This window comes from Vipera ursinii, assembly GCF_947247035.1.
Source record: "Vipera ursinii genome assembly, chromosome: Z".
NCBI lineage: Eukaryota > Metazoa > Chordata > Lepidosauria > Squamata > Viperidae > Vipera > Vipera ursinii.
In genome coordinates this window covers 15,803,311-15,814,731 of record NC_139517.1, presented here as the reverse complement: position 1 = coordinate 15,814,731, position 11,421 = coordinate 15,803,311, and positions in this window count along the sequence as shown.

Sequence of the window (11,421 nt, the reverse complement as noted above, 5' to 3'; positions counted from 1 at the left end):
GGGACATACACCTGGAATGCCCTTCAGAGTCCTCTCCATCACTTCCTGGAAAATCCCAGGAGCTACTGAGATACCAACTGTAACCGGTTAACTCGGAAAGCTCCTCTATGTGTCACTATTGTTTGAGCGTCAGCCACTTCCTTATTAACTGACAGCTGCTGATACACTTGCGCCAAATCAAGTTTTGCAAAGAGCGTGCCACCTTGGACAGCGGCGAGGACTTGCCGGACCGACGGAACCGGGTAAGCGTGTGGATTTAAGGCCTTATAATCAGCACATATTCTAATTTCTCCATTTGCCTTTAACGAAGTCACAATTGGAGTTTCCCAGTCTCCCCCGTCCACCGGTTCTAACACTCCCTGTTCCACCAATTTGTCCAGTTCACTCTCAATCTTATGTTTGAGAGCGAATGGGACTCTTCGGGGCTTGATACGAACCGGTGGAACATTCAGGTTTAGTTTAAATTTAATGGGAGGGCCCATGTACTTCCCCAGCCTGTCATCAAAAACATCTGCAAATTCATTACAAATGGATTCAAGACATTTGTGCTGGATGCTATTCACTCCCCCCAACCAAATGCCCAGGGCATCACACCAATCCAGCCCTACTAAACTAGTTCTCCGCCCATCGGTCACCAAAATATCTAAGGGACCCTGAAAGTCCTTAAACCCCACAGACACGGTGGCCTTTCCCCTGATTTTAATAGGGGTGTGCTGAAAATCTGACAGCTGTAAACTGGTGGGCTTTAAAGGAACCCTCTGCCTACTCCGATCGCAAATTCTTTTAAATGTCTCATAGGAGATTATTGAGACTGCAGAGCCGGAGTCCAGCTCCATTGTGCAAGGTACCCCTTGCAGATGGACCTGTATTGTTATTTTTGGTTTGAGCAGCTGATGGACTTCCATGTGAGACACGGTCCATCTGCTCTTTCCAGAGACTGAGGGATTGTGCCGGGGTTTGTGCCGAGGGAGAACAGTACCTTCAAGCTCTGATGCCATAGCTTGTAATTCGTTCAGGCTGTCTCTGCTCTGATTCTGGCAGACGGCTGAAATGTGCCCCGTCTTGCTGCAGGAATGACACTTTACGGATCTGAACCGGCAGGTTGCTCGCAGATGGTTTCCCCCACAGCTGGCACATTTCTGGTTGGATGAGTTGGCTCCCCTCAGTTCCTTGCAGCCGCAGCTGCATGCTGTGCTCTTGTTGGCTGATGATTGTCTCCACTAGGCCCCGTCGTTGTCCCGCCGCGGTGGATGCTTTCCGGGTCTATGCTGTACCGCATCTACCACTGCCTCTCCGTCCAGGTCGCCGCTTCTGCCGCTCGAAGCACAATCGTGATGTATGGTCGCTCCTGAGCTGCTGCTATTGCGGTGTGTGTGTTTACCAGAGTCATTGGCTGCCTCGTAAGCCATCACCTCGTCTAAAACCTCCCGCAGATTCATTGGTGGCTTTGCGAGGATCCTTTGTCGGCATTGCTGGTCTCTCAGTCCAAACACCACTCGATCCCTGATCCTGTCTTCAAGATCAGGAAATTTATACTGGCGAGCAGCCTGTCTCAGCGCTGAGATGAATTGCGAGGTTGGCTCACCCAGATGCTGGCTGCGCTGGATGAATTGATGCCGCCAATAGATTGGAGCTCTCACTGGCATGAAATGCTACTCCAACTTCTTTTTTAAATCAGCATAAGAGACGTTTTCAACTGGCATCGGTGAGCACAGACCAACGGCCACATCATACACGTCCTGACCGCTTAGGCACAAAAGCGCCGCTGCTTTCATTTTATCTTCTGTGATCTTGTTGATCATCAGGAACCCTTCGACTTGTCCTAGATGCGCTCCCCATCGCTTTGGCTCGTCAATGTTGAAACGAAATTCACTGGTTGCTCCAAATTTAGCCATGTTGCACCGGTCCTAGAATGCTGCTTCGTTAGGAAGGTCTCAGAAATTTTTTCCTGCCTTTCCCACTTCAGAGTGACTTCAGCTCTGATTGAAACAGCATCCCACCTTCGTTGCCACTGTTAGATCATGGGCTCTGGACCGCATGGCCAAGATGGACGACGCAGGACAACAGGGTTCAGCATAACATTCTTTATTGATGTAGCACAGACTTGGCAAACAAAGGGGCAACTGCCCCTCTTATATACCTAGCCAGGTATACTTGGAACCAATCCCATTGTCTGGATTTCCCGCCAAAGACTGCCCTGCCAGTCCTGACAGGGCACCCTGCCACCTGGTGGTGTCAGTGGCTATCTCTGTGAACATGTCCTGTATACATATATACATAACGATTAGCATACATACATTATCAGCAAGTAGAGATTTTTCCCTTTCCCCTTGGAGGCATTGCCAAGATCTTCCTTGTATCTCACCCCCCACTTTTTTTTTGGTATTGCAGCAAAGAATCACTGAATTTTGACTTTTGTTCTGAATCTACCGTAAACATTCTCCTGGGCTCTCAGGAAACTACTGATCCAATCTCTCACTTAATAGAGATTTTTTTTTCTTCAGGCAAACTGTGACAGCCAGACCAGGTCTCATCCTAGATCCAATTCAAGAAGACATAAAGTTGGATGATTGCTGTGCCCCTCAATCATCCATCATATGGTTAGCCTCCAGATTCCTTATCATCTTTGTTGTTCTTCTCTGTACTCTTTCTAGGATCTAAACATCTTTTTTTGTAAAGAGAGGCAAACTGAACTAGCACATGTTATTTAATTAATCAATTGCATTTGTAGAGCACCATACATAGTAATAATCAAGGACATATTTTTAAAAAATCCATTAAAGTAACCCATTGAAATTAAAATAAAAACAAATATAAAATAAAGCTTGAAAAGAAATCCACAAAATGACAAAGCACTGCTGTGGCTATGGATAGAGAGGTTCGTTGGTGACTAACAATTTTTAAATTAACATACAGAAATTAATGACTTTAAAATTTGACAGGCTTAGTAATAGAAGTAGGGTGGGAGCATTGCACGTCATTTTTGAATTATTATATGACAAAATGGAACCCAGAAGTATTGACGAAATGCATGCGTATTTTCTATAGTGTATTAAGTAGTGAATACCTTAGTTCTTGGAGAAAGCAATTTATTTTGCTGAGGGAAAAATGCTTACACTTCAGTCTGAAAATATAACAGAAGTGCAAAGTGGAAGAGAAGAGGTGTGCTGCTGTGCAACAAATGAATTAGAAGGGCAAATTTACTATGCAATAAAAATCACTGCATAGAAAACCTTTTACCAGCCTCCAGCTGGTAAATCTTGAACTCTAGTTAAAAATAAATAGATGCCATAAGCCTGAAGTCTGCCTGCCTCGGCTTCATATAGTACAGAAGGACCACTATTCTGTACCATAAGAAATAGCCAGTTCATATCCCAGTACTGAACTGATAGCAGCCTTTTGGAAAAGCAAATTTTCAATGATAAAACTCTTGGGATACCAATTAATATTTGTAAATTTTGAAATTTTGCAAAGCACCATGTCCACAGAACATACTGAAGTTACATGCCAGTCAGATATTGTACAGGATATCCCAAATACACTGCAGACTAAGCATTACGAAGCTACTTCCACATTTTTTTGTATGTATGTATGTTTGTATGTATATATGTATTACGGTATATCAAATTTAGAAACCACCCACCTTCCTCACAGAGGAACTCTGAGTGGTGTATAAATAAAATGTTAAAAACATAAAAACTGAATATAATTTTTTATAACAGAGGCAAGGAAATGTCAAATTCAACATTAAAAGTTCATTAAAAGGCAGACGGAGGGCCTTCAGAGTGCTAACTAGCCCCACAGCTGCCTACTCTTCCTCCTTTTTCTTCCTTACTTCCTGACAGTGAAAACAATTAGCCAATGAAACAACTTGTTTCTCAGAGTTGTGGGTGGAGGTTTTTCAAGAAAAGATTGGACACCCATTTGTCTGCAATGATATAAGGTCTCATGCCAGAGGTAGGAGGTTGGACTAGAAGACCCCCAAGGTCCCTTCCAGCCCTAAGATTCTATGATTCTATGAGGTAGCAGTGATGAAGTTACCTAGTTTGGTAAGGAAATGTCCGCTTGAAAACCTCCAATCTCAGAAAGCATCAAGGACCTCATGACTCTATGGTTCCTCTGTAAGTCCCAAGGAAGAGAGAATAACAGAATAACAGAGATCTTGGAGGTCTTCTAGTCCTGACTCCTACAGGCAGGAGATCCTATACCATTTCCAGACAAGTAGGTGTCCAGTCCTTTCTTAAAAGCCTACTACAACTTCTGAAAGCAAGCCATTTTGAAAGCCTCCTACAACTTCTGAAAGCAAGCCATTTTGAAAGCAAAACTTTACACATTTCCAAAATGCCAGGAGAGTAGAGGTCCACCTTACCTCCGAGGGGAGAAGTTCCCAAAGGTAGAAGCAATGGCGGAGAAGGCTCTCTTCCTGAACCTGCCAGCCAGAATCTCAATTTTCTGCTTTTTTTTTCCTTTCTTTTACTTTTGCTCCAGTCGCCTCTCTCTTTTCCACAAGTCTCATCTTCCTTCTGTTGGCTTAGTCTAAAATGCTCATAGCCAATCAGGAATCCCTCGCGTTAAAAAGTTTGCAACTCGTCGACAACAGATTCATTCCTCTTCCCTCAGTTCTCCTTTCTCATTCATTCTCTCTCTTCTCCCCCTCCCCTGCAACTTTTCTGGTTTAATCTTCAACATCTCCACACGTCTTGGCTTGGCTCGAAGGCGCCAAGTTATTAACAGCTCAGAGACAGAAAATGATTCCCTCAGTCACTCCTTCCCTGCTGATGCAGATGAACGTTGCTGCTATTTTGTAGAGGATTCCCATGCAACACTCCCCAGGTCAGCTGCATCTTGACTCCTTGGAAACTTCAAGGTGCAAATGAGATGTTGAGAGACACACACAACTCCAGTACCACCGACATAAAAAAAAAAACTGAGGATGGTGGCACCTTTGTCCAATCCTTCTCATAACAGACAAACAGACAAAAAAACCCACCTTTGGGAACTCTCCCTCAAGATGTGGCTCCAGCTATATCAATGTAAGTGTTGCAATACATAAAGATATCTATCCCCATCACAGACCAGTGTTCCATTCAATCCGTTCCCCATTGGATATCTGTGAAAGAATTCACATTTCTGAAAAGAGATATCCATGCTCATTTTTACAGGAAATGCACAAATACAATGTGAATTGTGTTAAACCATCCCTCCATTAAAACTGGTGTTAGAATGACGCCAAAGGATCTTGACTTAGAACATATCTGTCAAACCCACTCTTAGTGCAACATTTTAAAGACAATGGAATATCACAAATATCATTATAAAATTCACAATGGCTTTGTAGCTATCAAATAACTACCACTAATACGGACTCAAACACAATAATGTGGATTTAAAGACAGAAATGAGAACAAGCCCATCATCCAGTCATGCTGCTAGCACCCTGCAAAGAAATACAAAATGTGCATGCACACACATATGCACAGAATCTGGACATTGCACACTCTTTACAAGGGGAAAAAGTATCTAGGAAGCGCGTTAATGAAAACCGACTGTCATCAGGAAATGTTACTTCAAAGCTATGCAAGTATTGGCATCTTTCCGTTCAGAATTTTTAAAAAGCAGATTGCAAGCTAAACTCATTTTAAGCCAGACACATATCCATCCACTAACATACCTAGCTTTGCAAATTTCGATAACCTTTGGGATCTGTTGCAGGTATGCCAAATCTGAGTTTTGACCTCATGCAACAGTCACAAAGAACCTTTGGCACATTAGCAGTAACATTAGCAGAAATGCCACCAACCTGGCTCTATTGGTTATATGTTATGATTTTTTTCCTTGAAACAGGAAGTTGTCCACAGGAACCTATGAGCTAATAATACTAATACTAATACGAAGAAGAAGAAGAAGAAGAAGAAGAAGAAGAAGAAGAAGAAGAAGAAGAAGAAGAAGAAGAAGAAGAAGAAGAAGAAGAAGAAGAAGAAGAAGAAGAAGAAGAAGAAGAAGTTGGAAGGGACCTTGGAGGTCATCTAGTCGAACCCCCTGCTCAGGCAGGAAACCCTATACCATTTCAGGCAAATGGCTGTCCAGTCTCTTCTTAAAAACTTCCAGTGTTGGAGCATTCACCACTTCTGGAGGCAGGTCGTTCCACTGGTTAATTGTTCTAACCATCAGGAAGTTTCTCCTTAGTTCTAGGTTACTTCTCTCCTTGACTAGTTTCCATCCATTGCTTCTTGTCCTGCTTTCAGGTGCTTTGGAGAATAGCTTGACTCCCTCTTCTTTGTGGCAGCCCCTGAGATATTGGAACACTGCTATCATGTCACCCCTCACTCTTCTCTTCGTTAAACTACACATACCCAATTCCAGCAACCGTTCCCTATATGTTTTAGCCTCCAGTCCCCCAATCATCTTTGTTGCTCTTCTCTGTACTCTTTCTAGAGTCTCGACATCTTTTTTACATCGTGGTGACCAAAACTGGCTGCAGTATTCCAGGTGTGGCCTTACCAAAGCATTGTAAAGTGGTATTAGTACTTCACTTGATCTTGATTCTATCCCTCTGTTAATGCAGCCTAGCACTGTGTTGGCTTTTTTGGCAGCTGCAGCACACTTCTGGCTCATATTGAAGTGATTGTCTACTAGGACTCCGAGATCCCTCTCACAGTTACTACTATTGAGCAAGGTACCACCTATACTATACCTGTGCATTTGATTTTTCCTGCCTAAATGTAGAACCTTACTTTTTTCACCATTGAATTTCATTTTGTTAGATAGCGCCCAGTGTTTGAGTCTGTCCAGATCCTCCTGTATTTTAAGCCTATCTTCTGGAGTATTGGCTATTCCTGCCAGCTTGGTGTTGTCTGCAAACTTGATGAGTTCCCCATCTATCCCCTCATCCAAGTCGTTGATGAAGATGTTGAAGAGCCCTGGGCCACCCCACTACACACTTCCTTCCATGTAGATGCAGTTCCATTGAGGACCACACGCTGAGTACGGCCGGTCAGCCAGCTACGAATCCATCTGGTGGTGATGCTATCTAACCCACATTTTTCTATCTTATCAAGTAGTAGGTTGTGATCTACTTTATCAAATGCCTTACTGAAGTCCAAGTAAATTATATCTACAGCATTCCTCTGGTCCACTAATTTTGTCACTTGGTCAAAGAATGTAATAAGATTTGTCTGGCATGATCTGTTTTTGACAAACCCATGTTGACTTTTAGTGATGACTTTGTTTGCATCAAGGTGTTCACTGATTTGTTGTTTGATTATCTTTTCCAGAATCTTCCCAGGTATTGAGGTCAGGCTGATAGGTCTGTAGTTTCCTGGATCTATTTTTTTCCCTTTTTTGAAGATGGGAACTACATCAGCTCTCTTCCAGTCCTCTGGTAGTTCCCCAGTGCTCCAGGATCTTTGAAAAATATAGTTCAGTGGTTTTGAGATCACGTCTGCCAGTTCCTTGAGAACTTTGGGGTGTAATCCATCTGATCCTGGTGATTTGAACTCGTCTAGGCTGGACAGGTGTTCACTTACCATTTTCTTGCCTATCTTAACTTGCGTTTCTATTCTGTTTTTTATGACACTGGTTTTGGTAGGTTGGACTGTTTTTTCCCTTTGTGTAAAGACAGATGCAAAAACCGAGTTAAATAGTTCTGCTTTCTCCCTATTGCTTGTCACCTTCTTGCCACTTTCCCCCACTAATGGACCAATCATTTCCTTAACTTTTTTCTTGTTTTTTTATATGTTTTATGTATCCTTTTAGTAGCTCATTCAGCCGATCCACGAACCTCCCCCACCCACCCTTTTTTTTTGTCTTCCACATCTTTTAAAACATCCGAGTGCCCTCAAGTTCGCAGTCTTCGCACTCTCCCTTCTTTTTTCCTTTCTCCATCTGCCTGCTTCCAGGATGGAGTCCTTTCCTCCCACTTCTTCTTCTTCTTTTTAGCGACTACTGTTAATTTTCATGCTGGCTGCAGCCCTAACAGGTGGCAGGTCCCAGGGGAAGCTTGCTGCAAATCCGTGAGGTGCCAACGCTTCCCTGGTATGCAGTGGGCGAGACCTGCAACCCTGCCACTGCTTAATTTAGCTTTCATATCAAATTGGGAAATCAGCAGAAAAGCTACATCATAAATAGTCCTGCAGTCCCAAGAGGAATCCATTAAATTAACCCAATATGCTACAGCTCTGCATCTGTAAGGCACCCTGGGCTGAGATAAGGGGAAAGAGGCTTGTGAGAACTGAATGAAAGCTGTGATGGTGAGAGAATAAATCAGGCTTCAGGTTATTATGTTCTAGGTATGGGAAAGGGGGTAGCTATGGATACAGCCAGCCCAGATTGGAGACTGATGGGACTTTTTGTCCCAAACATACAGGCTCTGCAGAGATTCCAACTAGCCAGCTGCTTTGATGCAGCAGGCAACAGGATGGTGAGTGCAGATATTTTTACTTGCCGTGTGGTTGTGAAATAAGATTGCCACCTAGTGGACCTCTGCCTGCAATGCTGGTTTAAATTTTCTCCTCAGCTGATATTTTCAGAAAGAATTCTCACCTCTCAGACGAGAGAGAGATGCAGTAGAACTCAGACTTTCTAGCTGGCGCAGATTCAATTTGTTAAGTGTATATGCATATTACAAACCATAATTAATTCTACACTGAGCTTGTTTGGTATGACACCCATCCAGTCCTCTGAACATGTCCCCGTCACCTCAGTTAATTGGCCACGGTAGCTGAACTAATCCAGCCTTTCTCCTTAATTCATTAGCTTCCCTGCCAATCCAGGTGGGCAAGCCGCCTGCATTTGAACAGCAGGGGTGAAGTCACTGTCTGGCCTACACCCCGGGAATGAATTTGCCGGCTGGCAAAGGAAGGGGTGCTGGATTGAACAAAGGGCCGTTCCAAGCAAAGGACAAAAGCATCCTGTCAAACACTAAAAGAAACAGAACTTCTGGGCAGTCTCATAATCCAGTGGTAGAATTCATGCTTTTAAAGAACCTTGTCTGACAGGCAACAGAAGTATTTCTGAACTAGCAATGAATTCCAGACCAATGTTGTAACTTGGCGTAACATAGGGCTATCAAATGTGGGCTGCAAAAACTGACCAGTTGATGGAAGCAAAAAGATGCAGAGGGGAAATAAATTCTAATTTTTTGTTGCCATGTAACGATCCTTTGGATTTTTGCTCCTCAGATGTGGTAGTTTTAGTATTAAGCACTTCCCAATTCTCCCAATTGACCCTGATTTGTTTGGACAGCAGCAGAATCTGCATAGGAAGTCTGCATGGGAAGTCATTGTTTTGTACTTTCTGGTGCCTACTCTGAGTACCAATAGCACTTTATATCCCGAAGAGTGGGTTTTTCTCAGTACAGCTATTTGCAAGGATTAAGACTGGGAACTTCTAAGTGGGTCCTCCAACTAAGATATCCTCCAATGGATAGGTTCACATATTAAGCCAAACCAATATCTAGCTAGTCTGGCTGTTTCTCAGTGTATTGTATGAACCAGCTATTTTTATTTGTAAACCAAATATTGTAGCTTAAGGTATTGTTTGAACTCAACTGTGGTTTATTTGACAAGCCATGATTAAACAAAGGAGGGTTTAGTGCTATGTATGAACCCAGTCAGTAATCCTAATTGTCAGTCCCTGTTTCCTGCTGCATTGTTATGCCAATCATCGCTATGTGAATAGGAAGAACCACTGTTACCGTAGATAGAAAATGCGCCACAGACGGGTTACAGGCGATATCCCAGACTGTGCAGATAAAGGAAGATGGGTAAGATTCAAACCATGATTTCACTGTTGTTGTTGTTTTAAAAAAATAAGTTAATTCATAGAGCAGTGAGGTGGGCTTAAAACTGAAATCACTTTTTTCCTTCATTTGTATTCCTTTTCCAGTGCCCGGTGGCCTGTTAACCTAAAGAAACTTCTTGGTTTACTCTAATTGGACACAAGGTGTTGTGTGCTCAAGAGAATAAGCTGTTGGCTTTAGGGGGACCAACTCTTTGGAAGCCCTTTTTTCCTTAAATAAGGAATTTATTTAAGTTTAAATAAGGAATTTATTCACATGCTTCAAAGAGTTTTGCGTTTAAGGGGAGGTATTGCTGCTGTTCGCTTCCAACAGAGGAAGAAATCTCCAGAGAAGACAGCAAACAGCCCGGAATCTCTTGGAATCTCTGATCCAGTGCCCAAGCAAGATTCAGCCTGCACTGGTTTTGCAATGGAAAATGCCCAGTCAAGGATGGCCTGGTTTATGCATCACTGGATGGGCATCAGGATAGTGTCAAAGTCACTTTCACAGGGAATCTACCTTTCCTATCCATGTGCAGAGCTTCTCAGAAATCATAGTCAGTGCACACAACCCCAGAATATGCTCTGCTTTTCACCTTCCTGCTTAGCCATGTTGCACACAGGATGACCTTGGGAAAACACACTGCTTCTCAGCCTAACCAATTGGCTTCAGAGAGTGGTTATAACAGAATGATTGCAAATGCCATCCTATGCTGAGCATTTCTATGGGTCAGAGAGCAAAGGGAGAGCTCCCCAGTGGAGAAAGAATCTGAGATGAAATTCAAGAGAGAGGGAGAGAGAGAGAATATGTTTGTGTCTTTAACCAGACAGGTTTTTTTTTTTTTACTAAGAAGTAGGAGGCGCACCACCTTCTCAGGGCAACCTGCTTCAAAACCTGGTTTAGTACCAATACGAAAGAGAGCAAAGATTTCCTGTTATTTATTCTACCGGTGCCTTTTAGATCTTTTGGACTTTTAAAATGCCTGTCCCTCACAAGGAGCATGGGCAGCAACTGTGGATAATGGAGACTGTCATCCAACATATCTGGAGAGCACCAGAATTGTCTTGGTATTATAGGGGCTGTTATGATTTCCACAGCTGCATCCTAGGCAGAAATTCAACTATTCCCCCTTGCTGTAATCAAACTAAGGACGCTCTTGTCTTTGTGTTGTCTGTGGCATTTGAGCTGTGCTGAAAGAAATCACAGCATCCAAACGGCTGAAACCCTTCCAAGATTTTTTATTTTTGGTTACTACTGTAACGTTCAGCACCTGGTGAACCTTCAGCCTTTCCTTTGCTCTCTGAGAGAGATCAAAATAAAACCACCAAAAGGGGTCAACCTGGGAGATAAACATATACAACGACACGGTTTTAATTTTTTTAAAAAATTCCATTTATATCCCGCCCTTCTCCGAAGACTCAGGGCGGCTTACAAGCTTAGCAGTAGCCTTCATTCTATGTATCTGCCTGCTTATTAGGGCTTTCACACACATCCCAAGCGGCATTATTACAAAGTCAGCTTAATTGCCCCCAACAATCTGGGTCCTTTGAAGGGGACTTACAATCTGCCACCACCTCACCTTCTTTGAATGTTAGTGCCAGCGATCTGCGCTCTGACAAATCACAACCTCCCTTCAAGGCAAG